Below are 21,655 nucleotides of genomic sequence, written 5' to 3' on the forward strand. Positions count from 1 at the left end.
GACACAGCAAACGTGCTGTTCACAGAGGCCCTTGCAAACATGCCTGATGACGCGAGAGGACTGATGGGAAAGGAAGCTACTGTCAAGCGTTTTGTTCAACGGCAGCGAACAAGGCAAACTCCAATGGAACCAGCGAGTATTGAAGATCTGATCATTGATGGCGAGTGGGCTGAGACAGCAAGCAATTCACCACAGAGGTTCCTGATCCACGACAATGGCCAGAATGCTGACTCAAAGATCATCGTGTTTGCATCCCCTATAGCCCTGAGAACCCTAGCCTATGCAGATACCTGGATGATGGATGGCAACTTCTCAATGGCACCACGTCATTTCCTCCAACTCTACATAATCAGGGTACCGCTTGGTGACACCGCAGTGACAACAGTTTATGCGGTTCTTCAAAGAAAATCACAGGAAACCTATCAAGATCTTATTCAGATAGTGTTGGACCACTGCGCCAGACAGGACCTTTATCCAGATCCGACCACTGACCTATGCGACTTCGAACAAGCAGTCATCAGTGCTGTAAGGGTTGTCCTTGGTGAGCACGTTCAAGTCCGTGGGTGCTTTTTCCATTTGACCCAGAGTACATGGCGAAAAGTACAAGAACTTGGACTTGTGCAGCTGTATAGCAAAAATGAAGATATGAAAATCTTTTGTGGGATGCTGGATGCGCTCGCTCTTCTGCCACTCTGTGATGTTAAGGATGGGTTTCGGTGGCTGAAGGACCATATACCCGATGGTGCTGAGCCACTTGTCGAGTACTTCGACATGACGTATGTGACAGGTTCGTTCCGGCGGGCCCAAGCGATCCCAGGTCAGACTGGTATACGGATGAGAAGAATACCGCCACTGTTCCCTCCATTTCTCTGGAATGTGCAGGAGGCCACACTAAACGATGAGCCACGCACCAATAACCTCTGCGAGGCATGGAATAACAGATTCTCCAACTTGGTTGGCCACAACCACCCATCTGGGTGGAAGCTTATAGAGGCACTCAAGAAGGACGAATGCTCTGTATCAGTGACAATACAGCAGGATGCCAGAGGAAACGTATGCGTAAAGTCTACACCGATCTTCAGCAGAGATTGAAGACCTTGTGCCAGGCTAGAGCTTCTGGAGCCAAAACAGTTGAAGAGTGCCTGAAAGGTGCTGGCCACAATATCCGCTGGAAACCTGTGAACAATGTTGATGAACCAGAAATCTGAAGATCTGTGGTCTCCAAATCCTCATGGATGAATAAAGTTTTGTTTGAAATAAAATACTCATTTTATTGCTAGACTTAGTAGACTTAGTAACTTTCTTGATACAAAATATTATTCTATTGATATGCACAGCCCGACGAAAGCAGTGATGTAATCTTTTGAGCCTCTGAGTTACTCAAGTGAAACAGCAGTGTGAATTAATAAAGCTCAGTTGTTGAAAAAAAGACTAATTTGCTTGATTGTTACTATGGCGATTTCATATTGTGCCCAAATGTCGTACCTGCCACTTTGTGCCCAAATGTCTTGTGCCTAAATATCCAGTGCCCAAATGTCTTGTGCCCAAATATCGTGGATCCGTACCCTGCATCAATGTGGAATGTTCATCACCTTTGCTGATGGATCCAGAACCAATAACACCTCTGAGGCATGGAACAATGGCTTCACCCACCCTGTGGGCCATAAGCACCCAACTTCTGCTTCATAGACAATATTCAGTAAGTGGCTGTAGATGTTGAAACAGCACTATACAAGGCAGACCGTGGCCAGCCTCCCAAGAAACGCACCCGCCGTGGAGCTAAGCAGTCAGGAAAAACTGCGTAAGCTTTGCTAAGATTACAGCGATGGAAAAAAGACCATTCCAGATTTCCTCCGTGCCATAGGACACAGCATTCGCTTCTGAGTTGTACGCTATGTGCTAATGTCTGTACGGTATGCTAATACATACAGTACAGACATTTATATACTTGTTTGAATAAATCATTTGTGAAAAAAAGTTTCTGCTTTACTACTACACCTTACAAACATATATGAAAATATTATATATAAACAATGTACATAAATAAACATATACTCTAGGAGGGATATTGTCTTGGGGAGATTCTGTCCAGGAGGGATATTGTCCGGGGGATTGTGTCCAGGAGGACACCATCGGTCATACGAGCTCTGAGCTTTCTTCCGGGAGGGAAATAGCTGTCAATCACGAGTCCAACACGGGATCCACAGAGCAAGGTGAATACACACATACATACTCAGGATACGAATCGGTGGCGCGGTTGGTAGAGTCCCCGATTGTTACTACGGTGGTCCGGGTTCGAATCCTGCCCAGGGCTAAATTAATTTCAGTATCGCTGCGCTTCGAGTCGCTACTCCAACTCTTATGGGCGGGGAGTTGGGCGTGTGTGTGCGTGTAAGGTCACAGCATTACCCATAGATCGGTCATACGAGCTCTAAGCTCTCTTCCGGGAGGGAAATAGCTGTGGATCATGAATCTAACACATGATCCAAAGGCCATGGTGAATCACACACACACACACACACACTATATAAACAATACACACATTAATATATAAATACATTAATATATAGTACGTGTGTGTGTGTGTGAGTGTGCGTGTGTAAATATATGTCCATGTGCGCTTAAATATCTATATAGGTTTCCTTATTATGTTAGTTTTTAAAATCAAAATATATTAAAGTACATAAATAAACATATACTCTAGGAGGGATTCTGTCTTGGGGGGATTCTGTCCAGGAGGGATATTGTCCGGAGGGATTGTGTCCAGAAGGGATTATGTTCGGACACCATCAGTCATACGAGCTCTGAGCTTTCTTCCGGGAGGGAAATAGCTGTCAATCACGAGTCCAACACGGGATCCACAGACCAGGGTGAATTCATACACACACACACACACACACACACACACACACACACACACACACACACACACACACACACACACACACACACACACACACACACACACACACACACACACACACACACACACACACACACACACACACACAATTAGAGAGAGAGAAAGAGAGAGAGAGAGGGGGGGGGGGGTAGAAATAGAGAAAGAGAGGTAGGTTAGGAACTACCTATTCGATTCTTGCACACTATGCCTGATTTCTTAATGAGGGTTGGTCAGCCTGCACGCACGTGCCTGTGCACACGTGCGTAGTAAAGTTCCGGCTGATGTTTACGAACGTCTATCTTACTCAGACACATTGTTGTAAAATTAACTTGACCGAATTGTTGTCGCAGATGGAGAAAGATACATTGGCGGTTTGTTTACGTTTTGTGGCGATGCTCATGTCGTTTCGTAACGCCACGCTTATTATTACGATCACCATGGATAAGTAGATAAATTAATGAATGAGTACATATGTAAACAAATAAATGAATAAATAGTTATATGAATAAATTAATAAATAAGTAAATAGATAAATGGATAAGTAGATAGATTAATGAATAAGTACATAAGTAAACAAATAAATGAATAAATAATTAAATAGATAAATAAGTTAGTAAATTAATAAAAATAAATAGATAGATAAATAAATAGAATATAAATAGATATGTATTGGATGTTGACTGCGTTTTTTATTCTTATTTACTTATTACTTATTTACTTTACTTATTATTTACTTATTACTTATTTTCTTATTTACTTATTACTTATTACTTATTTTCTTATTTACTTATTACTTATTTTCTTATCTACTTATTACTTATTTTCTTATTTACTATTGGACAAGATCAATCTTGAATAACATGATTTTAAAAACTAACAGAATAAGGAAACCTATATAGATATATTTAAGCGCACATGGACATATATTTGCACACACACACACACACACACACACACACACACACACACACACACACACACACACACACACACACACACACACCTACACCTACGAGCTCTGAGCTCTCTTCCAGGAGGGAAATAGCTGTCGATCACGAGTCCAACACGTGATCCAAAGACCAAAGACCAAGTGAATACACACACACACACACACACACACACACATACGACTCGGTGGCGCAGTTGGTAGAACGGTGCACTTCTAGCATGGTGGTGCGCGTAGTGCTTGGTTCGAATCCTGCCCAGGGCCGAAATTAATTTCGGTACAGCTGCGCTTCGGGTCGTTACTCTGACTCTCGTGGGCGGGGAGTTGGGGGTGTGTGTGTGTGAAAGGTCATAGCATTACCCATAGATCGGACCTACGAGCTCTGAGCTCTCTTCCAGGAGGGAAATAGCTGTCGATCACGAGTCGAACACGTGATCCAAAAAGACCAAAAAGACCAAGTGAATACACACACACATACACACGCACACACACACACAGTGTGTCGCTGTCCCCGCAACCACACTCAAAATGAGTCGCGCGGGACACTGGATTCGCTCTACTGTTCTGCCAGTAGACGCGAAACAGATCCACCAAACCGCCTCACTCATTACGTCACAGAAAATGAAGCTATACTGGTGTCATGAAAACATTATTCACCTGATAGAACTGTACAAGGATAACGTGTGCCTATGGGAAGTGAAACATCACCTGTATAAAGAGAGAAATGCCCGTGATGAACTGAAAAGCATACATCATTCACCCACGACAATGAGTCACCGTATGAACTTAGTTCGGTTAAAATGCGCCTGCCTTTCACCCCCACGACAGGCAACCCTGACTCAAAAGACGCGTAGTGTGACGTGGGCTTTAGACAGAAATAGCTCCCCCAGATTTGAAGTCCTGGCTGGCTAGCACGGAAGCTTAGGACAGAACAAGGAAACAGAATAATTTCCGCTTCAAGCACAGCAATCTGGTCAGCAGCCAGTTTGGAAATGAAGGAGAAAACGGCGAGTTAAAAGTTTTTGTGGTGTCACACGTCGAGGGATGTAATTTGAGCTGCGACTTGACGTCATAGTTTTCCCCCGGGGTCATCTTAATTTGGTGAATGTTTATTTTAGAACGAACTTTTATTTTAGCGTTAAATCTAAAAATTGTATATTGGCAGATTGGATGCATTAACATAATAGTTTTTTTTTAGATTATGATACAAAATATATTTTGACAAGGTTGGGAAAATATATATATATTTTTCAGCAATATTAGTGGAGAGAATTTCTACCCTATTCGAATGCATTAATCTAGAGGTGCGACCATGTTTTATGACGTAATGCCGACACTACTCTTTTGCAAATTACTCGGAAGATGTAACAATTCAAATAATTTATTGTGACGTTCCGTCCTTTAGCGTTATTACATATTTCAGAAGCACAGCTGTCTCCACTTATAAGAACTACAAGGGCTATCATCTCCCATGGCAACGAGGATAATAGCTTTATGTCGTGGAATTGCGATGTAAATAAGCTTTTTGCGACCTTGTCATTGTTTGACGCAAAGAACTATTTTGCTGTGGTTTCGCAAAAGACTCAAACCATTGTAGCGCTTAGCAGTAAAGCCATTGTACGTCTGAGTCTCAAACTATTATACATATACCTGATAACATTTTATAATGCGTTTAACATTATATTATTACCCTGACGGACAAGATGAAAAAAAATCATTATTGCAAGCAAAGAAAATGAATTATGGCCTACTTCCGTTTGTTCTCTTTGTGTTTATACAGGACACTTTTGTATTACAACATACTCTTAGGTAAAATCCCGGTTTGATATCATTGGTTACACTTGTATGTTTTGATGTTGCGTAAGGTTTTCCCTCTAACCTTATAGCGGACAAGAAATTCATTTACCCTGTAGTCAGGCAGGGTCGTGTTAGGAAATATTTATGTTGTCTAGATCAAACAATAGGACATTAATTCCATTGTGCAGGCAAATTGATGAATGAAATTATAGCTAGATAGAGAACTAGATAAATGAATGAATAGATAAATTATATATATATATATATATATATATATATATATATATATATATATATATATATATATATATATATATACCTTCAGGAAGTTGGAAACTGAAGAAGAAATTGATCAGTGCTGAATTTGCAGTTGCTTTTAACCAAGCCTGCCTAAGAGAAAATTTACTCCCGCGGTATACAAACATATATATATATATACAAGCCCACCGGCTGCGCCTTAGGCGCGGGCGCTGCGCGCCCTGGGCTACGCCCCTTTTTTGGAAAATAAAGAGTTCTTCTTCGAGTTCTTCGAGTTCTTTTTCGAGTTCTTCGAGTTCTTCTTCGATTTCTTCGAGTTCTTCTTCGAGTTCTTCTTCGAGTTCTCCTTCTTCTTCGAGTTCTTCTTCTTCGAGTTCTTCTTCGAGTTCTTCTCTTTCGAGTTCTTCGAGTTCTTCTTTTTCGAGTTCTTCTTTTTCGAGTTCTTCGAGTTCTTCTTTTTCGAGTTCTTCGAGTTCTTCTTCTTCGAGTTTTTCGATTTCTTCTTCGAGTTCTACTTCTTCTTCTTCGAGTTCTTCGAGTTCTTCTTCTTCCTCTTCTTCGAGTTCTTCTTCTTCTTCTTCTTCTTCTTCTTCTTCTTCTTCTTCTTCTTCTTCTTCTTCTTCTTCTTCTTCGAGTTCTTCCTCTTCTTCTTCTTCGATTTCTTCGAGTTCTTCTTCTTCACCGTAGTTGGCGGTGTAACCGATTTACCACCAAACGCGAAGGTGTGACCGAATTACCACCGGACGGCGTAAGCAACCATTAAATTTTTTTATATTAGATATATATATATATATATATATATATATATACATATATACATATATATATATATATATATATATATATGTTTGTATACCGCGGGAGTAAATTTTCTTTTAGGCAGGCTTGGTTAAAAGCAACTGCAAATTCAGCACTGATCAATTTCTTCTTCAGTTTCCAACTTCCTGAAGGTATCCTTTATAGCAAGGGGTAAAGGAAAGAGTAGATTTCCTATTCCGGTCATTATTGACGTTTCGACTCTACCTGAATCATTATCAAAATACAATGATGGAACAAATGCATGGGTTTATATATTACAAAGATACAGAAATACAGCATGTGATTGGCTAGAAGGATGACCTTTTTTGGTCCCCTCATGGTTGAGAGGGCGGGACGGTTTCCCACATACGCTCATTGGCTGGCTTGTCCGTTCTCTCGAGCCTCGCTACCCCGGGGGTGTAGTGTGATGTTTTCTGTCCTGCCTCGGGGCTTGCTTCTCCTGAAAGGCTTAATACTAGGCAGTATAGTAGGGGCGTCTTGGTGGGAATTCAGAGACGGCCTACTATCCGCAATATATAAAGATTCAAGGTAGGCAAGGCGGTTCTTGTCGGACTCTCTCTGAATGATGACAGTGTTCTGCCGAAGCACATCACCTGTGAGATGCTGGCCATGTTTCTCCAGGAAGTGACGTTTGGGACCTCCTTGAGTCAGATGATAGCTCAGGCGCCTGGAGAGTCTGGTAGTAGTCAGCCCTATGTAGGCATCATAGGGTGTACAGTTCCTATTTGGGCAAGAAAATTTGTACACAAGGCAGGTACTTTCCATATCTCCAGGGCGTGGTGAACTATCGTTCTTCATGATGAGGTCCTTTGTGCGGCTGTTCCTGTAGTACACTACCAGCTTTACACGGTCCACAGGGTTAGTAACTTGAACATTCCTATCAATTATATTTCTCACACTCTTCTTCGCGGTAAGTGGAAGACATGAAAGCTCTATAGAAGAGGCTGTGAGTGGTTCCTTCTTCAACCACGGCTTGTTGTCCCACGTACCATTTGTTTAGAACAGTACGCAGGACACGTTGGCAATCCTGATTGGAATGTCCATTGTTGACCAACATTTGTGTTGCTCGGTCGAACTCCTTCTGCGTAGACGTCCAGGAAGAGCAATGGGCAAGGGCTCTTCTGTAGAAGGAAGCAATGGTAGAGTCCTTGTACCGCTGCGGGCATTCACTTTCACCGCTCAGGCATAGTCCGGGATTTGTAGGCTTGATATATACCTCGGTCTTCATACGGTCACCTTCTTGCGTGAGGAGGACGTCCAGGAAAGGCAGGGTACCATTTTCGGCTTCCTCTGTCGTGAACCGAAGTCCAGAGATCTCTTGAAGAAGCTGGCGTAGTTCCTCGCGTTCCTCACTGGCCCGGGTTCTCACGAAGATGTCGTCGATGTATCTACCATATGCCATCGGCTGCTGGATCCTGCTGAACACCTCCATCTCTACAGATCCCATGAAGAAGTTGGCGAAGAGGACGCCTAAAGGCGACCCCATAGAGACTCTCATCTTTCTGCTGATACAGGTTTCCACAGGGGCATCTGAAGGCGGACTCCTGCGTGCATATCCTCAAGAGTTCTCGGAGGTGGTATTCATCAATTGCGAGTAGGGGGTGGGCAGATGACCTGTACACATGAGGGGACCAAAAAAGGTCATCCTTCTAGCCAATCACACGCTGTATTTCTGTATCTTTGTAATATATAAACCCATGCATTTGTTCCATCATTGTATTTTGATAATGATTCAGGTAGAGTCGAAACGTCAATAATGACCGGAATAGGAAATCTACTCTTTCCTTTACCCCTTGCTATAAAGGATACCTTCAGGAAGTTGGAAACTCTGAAGAAGAAATTGATCAGTGCTGAATTTGCAGTTGCTTTTAACCAAGCCTGTCTAAGAGAATATATATATATATATATATATATATATATATATATATATATATATATATATATACAAATAGATTAATAGACAAATGAATAGATAAATGAATAAGATAGAATGAAATAATGATAAAGTAAAATAAGATAAAAACAGATAACTAGAATATGATTATATATATTATATGCATTTATATATACATATATATTATATGCATATATATATACATATATGCATATATATATATATATATATATATATATATATATATGTGTGTGTGTGTGTGTGTGTGTGTGTGTGTGTGTGTGTGTGTGTGCGTGTGCGTGTGTGTGCGTGTGTGTGTGTGTGTGTGTGTGTGTGTGCATATATACATTTACTGCTTATGGCAGTCCTCCGGTAACGAAGATGACGTACTTATCCCCTGAATGATGATCAGTAAAAGGATTAGAATTGTAGTAACAATAAAAACAATAGCAGTAGTAACAGGAGTATCAGCATTAATTATGGTAACGCTTATTACATCTTTGGTATAATAGTTTTGGTATCAGTTTTAGGATCTAGTTTCTTTGAAGGTGACTTCTTTGGTGACTTCTTAGGCCAAACTCCGATGCACAGATCATACCGTAAGTGGGACAGGAAATTCCTTGTGCCGGGTTAACAGGACCTCATGCCATGCGTTCATGTCTGCGGTTTTGTTGCTCGATCCTGATATTCGTGCGAGCGGCTTCAATTATGTCGACAGCCTGATGAACTGTTAATCTCCAATTTTCTCTGTCAGTGGCCAGAGCTTCAAGTTGGTCAACAGAGATGTTCCATTGTTTGAGGGTGGCCTTTATTTGGTCTTTAAACCGCTTTTTTGGTCATCCCGGATAGCGGTTTCCATCCCTCAGCTCGCCGTATAGTATTTGACGTGATAGGCGACATTCAGTCATCCTGATCACACGACCGATCCACCGGAGCTGGCGACGTAGTATCATTGATTCAATACTGATGGTTGAAGCATTTTGTGAAATAGTTACATGAGGGATTCGGTCACGCTATGTGATCTTAAGGATAGTTTGAAGACAGCATATATAAAACCCTTCAAGTCTTCTGAGGTACTTGAAAGACTCAACGAATCTCAAGTCTTCACCACCGATGGTAAATGGTGGCATTGGGACAGCGGTGTTGTGTTGTATTGGGAGCACCTCAGTTTTGCTGGCATTGACAACCAGAGCACCTGCTGAGTAGATACTGTTTACTGCATCCTGATTTCTTTGAAGAGATTGAGGGTTAGGTGCAGGGTAGGCGGGATCATCAGCATATTGCATATCAGTGCGGGCTTTTGTCTTAGCCTCGAGACGCTGGGGGTTGAACAGGTTACCATCAAGGCGGTAGTTGACGGCTACGCTGTCGTTTACATCAGATTCATACCTTGCAATTAGAGTGACGGCTGCTAAATATATGTTGAAGAGGGCAGGTGCAAGGACACACCCTTGTTTGACACCAACGGTAACAGCAAACGAGTTCGAGATATTTCCGCCCATACAGACACGGGCAGTCATACCATCATGGAAAGCCCTGATGATGGCCATGAATTTAGGGGGCCTCCACATTTAAACATCACCCTCCATAACATTTCCCTGTTGATGGTGTCGAAAGCTTTTGCAAGGTCTGCAAAGGCTATGAATAGATCTTGGTTCTGCTCTCTGTTCTTTTCCATCAGTTGCCTAGCCACAAAGATCATGTCAGTGGTACCTCTGTCTTTTCTGAAGCTACACTGTGATTCAGGCGCGATATTCTCTGTGACAGAATCTAGATCCTCCATAACATTTCCCTGTTGATGGTGTCCAAAGCTTTTGCAAGGTCTACAAAGGCTATGAACAGATCTTGGTTCTGCTCTCTGCTCTATTCCATCAGTTGCCTAACCCGTCTGGGGTATTGGCTGCATGTTATTGTGGCAAAGTAGCATGCAGTTGATACTTTAGGGTCTATATGGGGCGCCCCTACGGACCAGAGCCACACATAATTTTGTCTGTGATAGAGGAAAACTCTGTGCACAGAGAAATGATGACACTTTTATACTACGACTATCCCTCCGTTATGCTGTCCCCCAACCCCTTGTTACTGTCCTATATCATTTCTCTGAATATTCATTTCCTGTTTTCGCCGACCCTGTGGTGAGGGAAGAGAATGCTACCACCAAGTCTTTCCACTTGAGTCGTAAAAGGCGAAAAAAAGGGACGGGGATGGGATTAGGAGTCCTACTACCTGTAGCCCCAAAAGGGGACATCCCTAAAAAAAAATAAGAAAAGGCATAAGATGGTCTGGGAGTTTTGCAACCAGTACCCTAAGGTTTGAGTATTTAAATGTGCGTGGATGTGGTACAGATGAGAGTAAAAGGGAAGAGATAGGCAGTATGTTTGTGAGAAGAAAGATGGATGTGCTGGCTTTTAGTGAAATTAAATGAAAGGAAAGGGCAACTGTGGGTTTGGGAATGTGGCTGGGAGGTACTCAGGAGTGAAGAGTGGACGAGGGAAAGGGGTGGCTATACTAGTATAAGTAAGCAGGTAGTGGAGTGGAACGAGGTGTCATCAAGGTTGATGTGGATGAAGGTGAAGCTGGAAAGGGAGATGTGGGTTTTTGTAAGTGCATATGGACCTGGTAGTGAGAAGAGCGTAGAGGAAAGGGAGGCTTTCTGGGTAGATATAAATGAGTGCATAGAGTGATTAGGGAGAAATGTTAATGTAGTTGTATTGGGAGACCTTAATGCTAGGGTAGGAAATGAACCAATAGACGGAGTGATTGGGAAGTATAGAGTTCCAGGTAAAAATCGTAGTGGATAAATGATGGTGGAGATGTGTCTTGAAAGAGAGTTGATGATAGTAAATACAGTGTTTAAGAAGAAAGTCAAGCATAAGTACACATGGGAGAGGGTGGTGGATGGAAGGGTGGCAGATAGAGCATTAATGGACTATATAGCGGTGACCAGGAGTATGGTGGTAAGAGTTAAGGATGTACATGTTCTAAGGGGGGAGAGTGAGGGAATATCAGATAATTTTCTGGTGGAAGGTAAATTGAGAGTGGAGAATAGGTGGAGAAAGAGGAAAAGGGTAGAAGGTAGGGAGGTACTTAGAGTGAACTGCTTAAATGAGGAAAAAAAGGAGAGTGAGTATAAGAAGAAGCTGAAAGAGGAGTGGGAGGGAGTAAAGGATAGAGTAGAACTAGGAGTGGAGGAGGAATGGGGATGGTTCAAGGAGGTAGTCATAAAGTGTGCAAAGATGGTGTGTAGGAGGGCGGGAGGAAATAGAAGGAAGGGTAGTGAGTGGTGGGATGAGGAACAAAGAAATGTGTAGAAGAGAAGGAGCAGGCATTCATAGATTGGCTGCAAATTAGGACGAGGGAATCGTATGAGAGGTACAAAGTAAAGAGAAGGGAAGTTAAGCATAAGATAAAGGAAGCAAAGAGGAGAGCAGATGTGAAATGGGGTAGGAGTATGACAAAACATTTTGAAAGTAATAAAAAGATGTTTTAAAAGGAAATTGAAAGAGAAAAAGGAGGCGAATCAAGTAGAGAAGAAAAGGTAAAAGGTGCAGATGGAGAGATGATAATGGAAGAGAAGGCAGTGAGAGTAAGGTGGGTAGAGTATTCTAGGGAGTTGCTAAATGTGAAGAAGGATAGGGAGGGAAAGGTAGTTGCAGTGGGAAGTGCTAAGAAAATGACAGTGATGAGTGAGGAAAATGAAGGAGAAATAAGGAAGGATGAAGTGAAAACAGCTGTTAAGATAATAAGAGCAGGCAAGGCACCTAGGTTGGATGGATGCCATGCAGAATGTCTGAAGAAAGTAGGTACAGTTATGATGGACTGGCTGGTGAGGCTATTTAATGTTTGTTTAAGAGAGGGTAGAGTGCCGGAGGACTGGAGGAGTGCCTGTATAGTTCCGCTTTACAAGGGAAAGGGGGACAAGTGTGAGTGTAGTAGTTTCAGAGGGATCAGCTTGTTGAGTGTAGTTGGGAAGGCTTATGGGAGGGTCTTGATTGAGAGGATTAGGAGAGGAACAGAGGGAATAATTGGTGAGGAACAGTGTGGGTTTAGGACAGGTAGGGGTTGTGTAAATCATATTTTTGTGGTAAGACAGATATGTGAGAAAGCTCTAGGAAAAGGTAAGGATGTTTTTGGGCTTTTATGGATCTGGAAAAGGCTTATGCCAGGATAGACAGGAAGGCACTGTGGGAGGTACTGCAAATATATGGGATAGGAGGAAAGCTGTTAAGAGCAGTCAAGAGTTTTTACGAGAGTAGTAGAGCTTGTGTTAGGATTAGAAATGGAGAGAGTGAGTGGTTTAAGGTAAAGGTGGGACTTCGTCAGGGATGTGTTATGTCGCCCTGGGGTGGTGCGAGAGGTGAATGCAAGGGTAGTGGGTCAGGGGTTGCAGATGATTAAATAAAATGGAGAAAAGTGGGAGGTGAGCCAGTTGTTGTTTGCTGACGACACTGCGCTTGTAGAAGGATCAGAGGAGGGATTGAGGAAGTTAGTGACAGAGTTTGAGAAGGTGTGTGAAAGAAGGAAGCTGAAGATAAATGTGGGTAAAATTAAGGTGATGAGATGTACAAGGGGAGAGAGTGACAGCAGGATGGAAGTGAGCATTAAGGGTGAAAGACTGCAGTAAGCGGATAGTTTTAGATACTTGGGTACGAATGTGGCAGGAAAGGGAGGAGTGGGGGTGGAGGTAGAATGTAGATTGAGAGAAGCGAGTAAATGCCTTGGTGGATTGAAAAGTGTAATGAGAAATAGACATCTGGGAATGGATGCTAAGAGGAGGTTGTATGAAGGAGTGATTGTGCCAACAGCATTGTACAGGGCAGAAACATGGAACATGAGAGAGGAAGAGAGAATGATTTTGAATGTGTTTGAGATGAAATGTCTGAGAAGTATGATAGGGGTTACTAGGCTGGATAGAGTGAGAAATGAGAAGGTGAGGAGGAGAACAGTGGTGGAAAGGGAGCTGGGAGATAGGGTTGATGAAAGAGTATTGGTATGGTTTGGACACATGGAAAGAATGAGTGAAGAAAGATTAATGAAAGAAGTGTGGAAGGCAGAGGTGGAAGGAGTGAATATGAGGGGGCGTCCTAGGATGAGATGGATGGATGGGGTAAAAGGGGCATTACAAAAGAGAGGAATGTCTGTGGAGGAAGGACGGGAGAGGACAGAAGATAGGGGTGAATGGAGAGGGGTTGTGTATAGATGATGCTGTGATGCATGAGGGGGAGTGGGTGGGGGACGGTAGGGGGGAGGAAGTATGTATGAGAAAAAAAAATTGACGCAGCCCGAAGGGATTTCTCCTCGTCATCTCTTTTTCTGCATGAGGGGACGGAGAGGGGGAGGTCACCGAATTTTTGAAGCGGCCTTGCTGTGGATGTGCTGTGTCTTGCGACACTGCTTTTGACCCAGGGCAGGAGACAGGATGCAGGGATGACCCGTCATCCAGGAGGTGCCAAGATAAGAGGGAGGGTAAAGGGTGTAGGGAAGTGGAATATATAGGAAATGGAATGGGTGGGAGTGAATTCTATGCCTTTTTCTTTTTGGCTACCCCCCGTGTAGGGGGAAAAAGCCTTTGGTATATCTATGCATGTATCACTGTCCAGTAATGTCGTTACACATTAGTAATTGCACTAAAAACCCACTATTATTTGGATTTAAGAAAAGAAGGAAATAACGAATTTCCGTATATTTCGATCACTTGCTGTGATCCTCTTCAAGCGGAATACATAGACAAGAGAACATACATATCTTATATACATGGACAAGACATCTCATGTGGCATCTATATTGTTGCGCGGGTTTAGTGGCAAATCGTCCGCTTTTACAAGACAGACCAACAGAAGACATGAATCCCGGAGTTTACAAATTACCCTGCTCAGATTGTGATGAAGTGTATTGGGGACAAACGGGCAGAGAATTAAATACGAGAATTAAAGAACATAAAAACTCAGTAAGATATGCTCAACATAACTCCGCGGTATTTCAACACGTAGCCAACAATAATCACAGAATAAATTGGGACGAGGCAAAAACCATTTTCAAATCCAAATGTAGTTATAAAAGGAAAATTATTGAATCTTCCTTAATAAAACAATTCCCGAATTTTAATATCTCAAAAGGCCAATGGTCACCAGATTACATAACCACCTTGGCAGTTGATAAATTATTTCCTCATATTGTAAAAGCGGACGATTTGCCACTAAACCCGCGCAACAATATAGATGCCACATGAGATGTCTTGTCCATGTTCCCTAACTTTACCTCTCTCATCTGTATATAAGATGTGTATGTTTTCTTGTCTATGTATTCCGCTTGAAGAGGATCACAGCAAGTGATCGAAATATACGGAAATTCGTTGTTTCCTTCTTTTCTTAAATCCAAATAATAGTGGGTTTTTGTATGTATGTATGCCTAGCCACAAAGATCATGTCAGTGGTACCTCTGTCTTTTCTGAAGCTACACTGTGATTCAGGCAGGATAGTCTCTGTGGCAGAGTCTAGTAGACGGAATAAGAGTATTCGTGCAAATACTTTGCCCGCAACGTCGAGCAGGAATCCCTCGACAATTCCCGCATTCCGATTTCTTGCCTTTCCTTTTGTAGATCATTACAATCAGGGGGTCCTCCAGGGACTGAGGTATGTAGCCAGCCTCCCAGAAAATTTGAATAATCAAATGGAGGCGTTTCATCACGATGTGGCCACCAAGCTTGAAGAGCTCTCCCGGGATTCCGTCAGGGACTGGTGATTTATTGTTTTTCAGGCTATTGCAAGCCTTTAAGGTCTCGGTGAAGGACGGTGTTAGGTCCAGATTTTTAAGTAATGATAAATTAGGAAGCCGGACAGCGAATGTAGGGTCTATGGGGTTGTTCTGGGTTAGAAGGCTGCTTAGGTATGCAACCCAGCGATCTAGAATGCTTTTTATATTTTGATCAGAGTAGCTCCATCAGCTGACATCAAAGGAGCTATGGTGCTTTGTGTAGGACCATATGTAGTTTTAATGACATAAAATTTTTCTGGTCGTCTAATTCAGCATATTGCTGGATTTCAACTGCTTTATTGCACCACCATTGATTTTGTATTCTACGAAGAGCCCTTTGTGCCTCTTGTCTCAGTGCTTGGAACTTTTGTTTGAGCAAATTTGAAGTTGGATTGTTTAGGGTAGCCAAATGGGCATTGTTTTTCCTCCTTAGGAGATCTAGGATGTCTGCTTGACTTTGGTCGAACCAGTCTTGCTGGTTGCAAGTCGAGAGTCCGAGGGTATCCGTTAGGGTGGAGTAGATTGAGTCTGAGAAAGTCTTCCAGTCGGATTCGATTTGTTCAGGAGTTGGGTTAAAAGTAATTGGTTCTGGGAGTTGGGAAATACTGTAGTGGAGTGCTGTTTGGAGTTCGGTCAACTTATCCTGATTATGAAACATTGCTCAGTCAATTTGTTTCTTAGCTTGCTTGCGTATTGGAGGGCGAATTTGGAAAGACACAATAGACCGAATTAATCTGTGAACCGTCCAACACTCAGCGCCTCTGAGGGCTCTGGTAATCAAGAAGTCTCGGAGATCAGCCTTGCGATTTATTGTGAAATCAATTTGATGCCAATGGTTGGAGTGTGGATGCACCCAAAACATTTTGTATTTGTTAGGGAGTTGAAACACAGTGTTTGTTATGGTGAGGTCATGAGTAGAGCAAAAATTCAATAGTCGGATACCATTGGAGTTCTCCTTACCAGTTCCGTAGCGTCCTATGACTCCCTGCCAAACATCAAAGTTGGGTCCAACTCTGGCGTTGAAGTCGCCCAAGAGAATTACTTTCTCATTTTTTGGCAAGTTGTGGAGCAGATTGTCTAGTTCTTCATAGAACTTATTTTTTTTTTATCTCGTCCGGAGATGGAAATGTGGGAGCATAACAACTAATTAGTGTGACAGATCTTTGTTTCATGAGGGGAAGACGCAAGGTCATAAGGCGCTCATTTACACCCGCAGGGGCTTCAGGGAGGCGGTTGAGCAGTGATGTTCGTACTGCGAAGCCCACACCATGAATTCTTTGGGAATCTTTTGGTAACTCCCTCTAGGAAAATGTGTAGTCAGAGCCCACTTCCTGTAACGAGTTCTCTTCAGCCAGTCTGGTTTCACTGAGCGCTGCAATGTCGACATTATATCTGCGAAGTTCAGATGCAACAAGTGCAGTGCGCCTCTGAGGTCTGTCCTGATCACTGGTGAGTGGTTGGTCCATCAGTGTCCTGACATTCCAGCATGCCAGTTTCACTTGCTTTTGCTTGTAGTTTCGACCGCACCAGAGATGCCTTGGTGGGAGGTGAACACTGTTTGGGCATCCCTTTCTCGGCCCCTCCTCCATGGAGGTGAGCAGTGTGTTTCCCTAAAAAGGGCTGCTCAGTCATACAGCCCACTGCCTCAGGAGGATATAATCTCCACAGTTGCCTAACCCCATACGACTATCAGGACAGTACCATGCGTGCAAGAGGGTAGCTAAAGTCTTCCAGACACATCTATGTCCTGTCCCCGTCACCTCCAACTCTCGTCGCCGCAGTACTTGGTTGAAGTTAGGAAGAAAGTGAATAATAAAGAAGTGAAAAATATGGAGGCAAAGAGGATAAGGAGACCTGCGTACGGAAGAGATTTAGGTGCAGAAAAGGCTGCGCCCTTCAGCAGCTGCACACACTTGACCACAACAACAACTAGCACCTGATGTCAAGGGGGGCCCAGGAAAATCAGTAGTTGTGTGCGGCTGCAGTGCCATGCCAGAGCTCTAGACACTAGTTGGAGACTGCCTACGCGTTGGCACAAAACGGACAAGGGGAGGCTTAGTTAAATAGGCGGCCTCAACTCGCCTGGTGACCCTATTACAGTAGAGAGCTTTAAGGAAAGATTTAGTGACTGGGCATTGCCAGTACCCAGCCCTTTCCGCTCAGCAGAGCTACAGCCAGTTTGTCCGAGACTGCTTATTTGTAGTGGCCGAATGGGTCACTGACTTATTCGCAGCTAGCCATAACATCGTATGGCCGATCCCCTATCCGCAACCATATATATATGTATATATATATATATATATATATATATATATATATATATATATATATATATATACATGCGTTGTTAAAGTCAACAGCTGAGATAGTATTATTCTGTTTATAGAATTTCTTTTCTATGTTACGCACCAATGTGCGGTCGTCTGGATGCAGATTTCTGAGTAGAGTACTGAAGCCCATGTTACGCACATTGGTGCGTAACATAGAAAAAAATCTATAAACAGAATAATGCTATCACAGCTGTTGACTTTAACAACGCTTGCATTATTAATGGCCTATTTGCAATATATATATATATATATATATATATATATATATATATATATATATATATATATATATATATATATATATATATATATATACATGCACGTATATAGACGTACTACATGGACATTTTATACACAGTCAGGTCATCTCTTTGGACGCCTAGGAGAGGTTGTTGTCATACTCATAACATTTGTGTATTTATTTTCTTCAACTACTAATAAACTTGTGGCTTTTGCTAAGTTTAGAAAACCTTCGCTATGGTTAATGTTATCATTGGTGTTAATATAAGCTATTTCTATTTTATTTCCCAATCTTTTTGTTGAACCTTTATTACAACGGTATTGTCCCAGTCTGGAAGGTGGTCATACTTATCTATGTGCCTAACTATAGAATTAGAAAATATGTGGGTTTTTACGTAATTTTTGTGTTCGTATAACATTTTATCAAGTCCATGACCTATTTCTCCAAAATATGATGATGGGCAGCTTTTATAATGGTATGTTATATACAATGCTGTTTTCATCAGTAGAGTTATTATTACTACGTGTGACCAAATGTCCCACTTTGCAACCTGAAATTCTAGCCTGCTTTTAAAAGGAGTTAGGAGTTATTGGAGCTAGGAACTCTGATATATCGGGCTTCTTTGTTACATTTATTATTATCTTTACTTCTCTTACCTACTTTTTTCTCAATTTACAGACATTTTAGTTTGTTGAAGGTTTTTGTGATATGATTTAGTTCATCTCCCACAAACAGTGGGGCAAATTTCCAGATTTGTCAACGTGCTGAACGAGTGAGTTGGATATTCTGCGTGACCTTATGTTCGGCTAGGCGTTTCTCAACGCCTCGACTTGATTCACCGTAGTATGTAGAGGTGCACCTGCTGCATGGAATGCTGTAAATGTTACTGAGGACATACAGGGGGCATTATCTTTTTATTATTGGCTTTGACAGTTTTTCCTATATCAAAATATCCAACTCTTTCGTTCAGCACGCTGACAAATCTAAAATTTTGCCCCACTGGGATAGGGTAGAGGTTCTGCATATGGGATTGAAAAGAGACATGAGATATACAGTGGAAGCTGCATATATTAACACATTTGAAATATACCAGTGACAGAGAAGATTTCGTATATTTATCGAAGGTAACAAGCAAATTGATAATAAGTACAATTTGGAAGCATGTACCTAATACGGGAATGAGAATCCCCAGACAGCCAGCGCGATGACCTGTCCGAGTTTCCAACTTCGAGGGTATACAATTGTAAGGTTCAAACTGTTTAAAGACAGCTTACTGAAGTAGACACAGTAGGTCGAAACGTATAAGCAATAAAAGAGTTCCAGTCAATCTTCGTTTGTTGTTCCTCATCCCACACACACACATATATATATAAACATATGTACATATAAATACATGTATATATACATATATATATAAACATATGTACATATAAATATATATATACATATATATATATACATATATATATATGTATATATACATATGTATATATATATACATATGATTTCAAGAAGTCTACAGCGACAATGGCGTTGTTGAGCTTATATTGAAGCTTTAATTTGTCTCGTGCAACAAGTTTCTGTGCTGGTTCCAAATAGCTGAGAAGGTGCCCAAAAGACATTTGGTGCGGTTTTCTCCTTTTTAATTTCTCCAATACGTACATATACATATACCAAGGCTTTTTCCTCCCTTGGAAGGGGGAAAAAGCCTTAGTATATGTATATGTACGTATTTCGACCTTACTCGGTCATCCTCAGGGAGGGAGTTACAATGTTTGGTGATTACATAGGTTTATATACAGGGCGTGCATTTGCCGAACACTTGGAGAGGTCATTGCCTATAGCCGTGATCCGTAGCGCTGCGTACGTGGAAGTAGCAACTTTATTGTGGAAATGGGTGTTATTGTTTGTGTTATGTGCGTCTACTGCTTGGGAGTGTGGTTGTGGGCATGTATTGCATGTTAATGGAAGGTTTTTCGATGTAAATGTTCACTGCTTCGGCCATTTTAAGACGAAGGGGGTCGTGAGCTTTGTAAATTATTTTAGTGTTTTCGTTTAGTGTTTGTCTGGTGATGGTGGTTTTGTGTTTTTCTTATCATGTGTGTTTTGATAGCGCCATTCTGGAGGTGGTATGTGAGTCTTTTGGAGAGGATCATGGAAGTCATGCCAATGTATGAGGAGGTGCGGTGCTGACAATCACCGACAGGGCAATCAAACTTATACACGATGTTGACTTCTTGTAGAGGAGGATTGGGGGGCTAGCTGTTGTTCTTCATTATCAGGGTGTGTGTTTTAGAGGTTTTGTAGTATACGATTAGGCGTATCTTAGTGTCTGGGTTGATGGGTCGAATGTTACGGGTGATAATATTTCGAAGTGTTCTTACGTCTTCTTTATAGCCGGTGTTCATATGTCCTTTGTAGTACAGATCTAGTGTTGTTATATTGGTGTTTGTGGGTGTTGGTTGGGCGGTAAAGGAGTTCATCTTGTTTTTGATGATGGATTCGATGGAGTGCTGTGGATAGCCGTTGTTGACGAGTAGTGTTGTTATACGTTGGAGTTCGTTATTCGTAGTTTTCCATGTACTACTGTGGGAGAAGGCTCGGTTCACTAGTGATCGAATGACGCTTTGTTTGTAGCGTTCTGGGCATTCACTACTGCCGTTAAGACAGAAACCGAGGTTAGTGTCTTTGACGTAGACTTCAGTCGTGAATCGATCTGAAGCTGTGCCTACTAGTATATCTAAGAAGGGGAGAGTGCCATCGTTGCGTTGGTGTTCATAGGTGTAATTGAGGGTTGAATGTTTCTTGAACGTGTGTGAGAGTTGAGTTACTGATTGGGGATCTTTTGCGCTAATAAAGATGTCGTCAACATACCGGGCGTAGATGGAGGGCTTCATGTCAGGATGGTCGTTGAAGATTTTCTCTTCGATGGATCCCATATAGAAGTTGGCGAAGAGTGGCCCAAGGGGGGATCCCATTGCCACGCCGTCAACCTGTACGCGCATTTTCCCATCTGGACCGTAGAAGGGGGCTTCCATCGTGCAGATTTCAAGGAGTTCTCGGAGGATTGCTTCAGGGATGGCGAGGGGTGTTGAGTTGGGCTTGTGGTAAATACTCTGGCAGATGAGGTCAATAGTCTCTTTTACTGGCACATTTGTGAACAGATTCTCGACATCTAATGAGGCTATGACCCCTACTGGTTGGGAGGATTCAAGGATGGTGAGGAATTCCTGTGAAGATTTTAGGCTGTAGGAGGTTGGGGTGTATGGGGGTATTAGGGAATTAAGGCGTTTGGCAAGTTTGTAGGTAACTGTAGGTGTTTGGCTGATGATAGGGCTGAGGGGGTTTCCAGGTTTGTGTGTTTTAACATTTCCAAAGGCATACCCAAGTTTGTGGTCTCCTTCGACTGGGGGAAGTTTGTTGGTGCCTGCTGTTGTGTTATTTTTTCTGGTGATCTTGTTGAATTTCTTTTTCAGATCAAGGGTGGGGTTAGTTGTGATGATTTTGAACTTGTTGGTGTCGTCTAGTATGGTTTTCATCTTTACAACGGATTCTTCCTTGTCAAGTAGGACGTAGACGGATGATTTATCTGCCCTACGTATGACGATATTATCCTGCTCTTTCAGTTCTTTGGCTGCTTTCCGAAGAGGGGGTGTGAGTAGGGAGGTATTGTGGTGTCCTCTTCGTTTATTGACTTCAGCACATATTTCAGATG

The 21,655-nt window shown here is 42.2% G+C and overlaps 1 protein-coding gene across 8 annotated transcripts in view; it reads left to right on the top strand.

Annotated features, from left to right (window-relative positions):
• The window catches only part of LOC143026643 (progestin and adipoQ receptor family member 4), a 409,086-nt gene that overhangs the window by 84,649 nt on the left and 302,782 nt on the right, over window positions 1-21,655 (top strand). The window lies entirely within an intron of this gene.

The sequence above is a fragment of the Oratosquilla oratoria genome, chromosome 6 (genome assembly GCF_046742065.1).
Source record: "Oratosquilla oratoria isolate Oo_2021 chromosome 6, ASM4674206v1, whole genome shotgun sequence".
NCBI lineage: Eukaryota > Metazoa > Arthropoda > Malacostraca > Stomatopoda > Squillidae > Oratosquilla > Oratosquilla oratoria.